Source organism: Microtus oregoni, unplaced genomic scaffold, assembly GCF_018167655.1.
Source record: "Microtus oregoni isolate MIOR12 unplaced genomic scaffold, Mior012 000006F_ref0000085, whole genome shotgun sequence".
Classification (NCBI taxonomy): Eukaryota; Metazoa; Chordata; class Mammalia; order Rodentia; family Cricetidae; genus Microtus; species Microtus oregoni.
In genome coordinates this window covers 50,214,148-50,217,846 of record NW_024543065.1, presented here as the reverse complement: position 1 = coordinate 50,217,846, position 3,699 = coordinate 50,214,148, and positions in this window count along the sequence as shown.

Below are 3,699 nucleotides of genomic sequence, written 5' to 3'. Positions count from 1 at the left end.
AATGGAAATGAAGAAAGGGAAATATTAGGTAGTGTGAAAGGGCAAAATGCAGGTAAAGGACACATGAGCCATGAAAGAAGATGTAAAATTGTTTTTCTTGTTTCTTTAGAAAGAAAAAAGGTCTCTTCCCAGGAGACCTAAGATGAAGAATATGAGATCATCAGTCTTCCTAAAAATTTTACCACTTTTCCTAGACATGGGACACATGCTTAGCCAACTAAGTCCTCATGATTTTCCCTGTCTAGTTCTTGCCACATAGCCCCAGGCTGGCCCTAATCCTCATTTCGCTGCTCAGGTTATGACAGTGGGTGCCATGCCTGACTAAAGTTCTGTTCTTGGAATTTGCAGGTAAATAAAATGAACTCAATTTGCAAATGTGAGAACCCAGACACAGGAGGACAGGGTCTGTGTGGTGGTACCAACACACATAGCAAAAGAACAATAGCCTGTGAATTTATTTGGTAATAGAAGTTTTGCAGATATTTGTCATGAAAAGAACTTGGAACGTTTCATTAAAATTCTTTTTTTTTTTACCAGAAAGATAAAATTGATTTTATTTTTTTTCATTTTTTTTTATTATTGAGAAAAGGAAGAAAAAGAAAAAACAAGTTTCCACCTCCTCCCAGCCTCCCATTTCCCTTCCCCTCCTCCCACCCTTCTCCCCCTCCTCCCACCCTTCTCCCCCTCCTCCCACTTCTCTCCCCCTCCCTCTCCAGTCCAAAGAGCAGTCAGGGTTCCCTGCCCTGTGGTAAGTCCTACCACAGTCCTCCCCCCTCTGTCCATATCTAGGAAGGTGAACATCCAAACTGGCTAGGCTCCCACAAAGCCAGCACATGAAGTAGGATCAAAACCCCGTGCCATTGTCCTTGGCTTCTCATCAGCCCTCATTGTTCGCCATGTTCTTAAGGCAACATCTCTAATGGTGAATCCTATCCATGGGGTGGGGTTCTAAGTCTCTCTGTATCTTTGACATCACATCATAAAGTTTGGAGAAATCAACATAATCTAATCTTTCATTATTGTTTGTATCTGGGGTAGATAAGAACGTGTATGACATCCCATAAATTTTGGTTTACTTGTTTTATAGTACTTTTTTGAATACTCATGCAATAATATAATGTTTTTGGATCAAATCCATGCCTAATTCACTCCTTTCCAATTCCTTTTATATGCCCCTATTACTTTTATCATATCCTTCCAACAGCACCTTCCACCCCCCCCCTCTCATATATATATATATATATATATATATATATATATATATATATATATATGTCACTCTCTGTCTCTCTCTCACTCGTGTGCACACACACAAACAATAGTCTTCATTACTTACATCAGATTTGACTCAGGGGGATAGAAGTCTCAGGGGTTGTATGCATAATGTCCTTGGATATGCTGGACTAGGGAAGTAAACATCTTGCTGAAGTTCTTTGGACAGGTGAAGTAATGTACAAGAAATTGGCATTTCAAGGTCAAAAAACAAAGGTCTAAAGGAGAGTTCATGCAGCAGAACAATGTAGGAAGGACTAGGAGGGTCTATACCTTATGCAGAGTCCCTATAAACTGGCTGTTTCTCAGATGCTACAAAGAATATGAATCTGAGGGACAGTTGGAAAACTTGAAATGGGAAGAAAGGGGATAACACCCTTTAGAGGTTTCTTGGATAAATTGGCTATAACTATATGAAGTATATCATAATTAATAAGAAGGAAGAGACAGATATTGGGGTTCAGCCTGAAGGTCATAAAAGAAAAATAGCCATCCACTGACTCTTTTTTTTTCTTCCATATTTTTTTTTATTGAGAAAAGGAGAAAGAAAAAAAAAAGTTTCCCCTTCCTGCCAGCCTCCCATTTCCCTCCCCCTCCTCCCACCCTTCTCCCCCTCCTCCCACCCTTCTCCCCCTCCCCCACTCCTCTCCCCCTCCCTCTCTAGTCTAAAGAGCAGTCAGGGTTCCCTGCCCTGTGGTAAGTCCTAGGTCCTCCCCCCTCCGTCCATTTCTAGGAAGGTGAACATCCAAACTGGCTAGGCTCATCCACTGACTCTTATCTCTACCTTATTCTGAAATGGTGATCCTGCCTCCAGGAATCCTCATAAATGAGACTATGTCTGAGAGCTCACTCCTCCCATCTTGTATTTATCTCCAGGGCTGGGATTAAAGGCATGCGCCACTATTGTCTGGTTTCTATGGCAATGTAGTATAACTACTGGAATTAAACAAACATGTGTGTCACCCCTGCCTGGTATGTAAGACTGAACAGTGGGGCTGTTTTACTCTCTGATCTTCAGCTAAACTTTATTTCTTAAAATACTAATGAAATATCACTACAATGCAATGAGAGATTGAAAATTACATAACTCTACATCCACCGAGCAATTTGACTCCCGATGGCATAATACAAAGACTATTTTACTTCCACAAGGCTCAGAATTTAGTATAAGATGATCTCCTAGAAGCTGTGCAGGCAGAATCTGGAGCCAAGGACACAAGCCTTTGGCATTGGCAGGGGCCTTCAGCATGTTTATGGTACTCTACATGTATTGCCTGCTAATTTTGATTATTTGGAAGAGAACCAGTAAGGAAAGGAAGCTGTTCCCTGTTCCCACACCAATACCATTTTGGAGGAGAACCTATTATAAGTCTGTGTTAATGTCTTATTTCAATTCTTCCTGATGTTGAGTGTGTTTATCACTTCTAATAGCAATGAAATTGACAAACAGAATAGAGAGTACACACAAATACTCATGATTCCTAAACAAAGACTCAGAAAGAAACTTCAGGAAACTTAGGATTCTGAAATTACAGAATTCTAAAATGAAGGGGAAAAATTTAGATTCTGACTTTAGAACAGAGGCCCTTCTTCTCAGGACTTTGGATCATAATATTGGGAATCTCATTTCTTTAAGCAGAACTTTCATTCTCAATTGTCCTAGACTTTTAAGATGCCAGAAACCTAGAATTTCAAAGAGGTAATGTGTAGATCACAGAATTTAACTAGTTGAAGTCCAAACAAATCTAAGTCATACAAAATTAGTGACATGTGCTACCCAAGGTCAAGGAATCATTTTGATGCTTTTTTCCCCCAATAGCCCTTCTAAGTCCAATACCTTTCTCTATTCTATGTTTTTATCCTCCTAGAACTTCTACTCTACATTCTGTGACTGGGTGTCTGTTCATTTTGCAATTTATTCCTTCCCTCATTATTTTTCTTCATTCTTAAATTTAGGAAAAATATGGCTCAATGTTCACTGTGTGCTTTGGTCTAAGGCCAGTGGTTATCTTATGTGGACATGAGGCTGTGAAGTAGATGCTAGTAGGCAAAGCAGATTACTTCAGTGACTATTGTGAAATACCTACACTAGAGAACTTCCAGGGTCATAGTAAATGGGAGATGTCATTATTTACCAAGCTTTTGGTTTGCTGACAAGTTGTCTTGGCCAATTTTGCTTACTCATTGTGAGTTTGCATACACTTGCTTGTGGTTGCAATATTGCCCTGCTTCACCAGTGCACATGTGAAGCTCACAACCATCTATAGCTCCAGTTTCAGGGGATCTTATGTTCTTCTCTGGACTCCACCATTATGCTTTTCCTTCATTTATCAACATATTCTAAAATGATCTTATGAAAATTCCAAGCTGTTTTCCAATTTATACCTCAGGAGATTTCTTATATAGTCTTCATGAAAGGTAAATCCT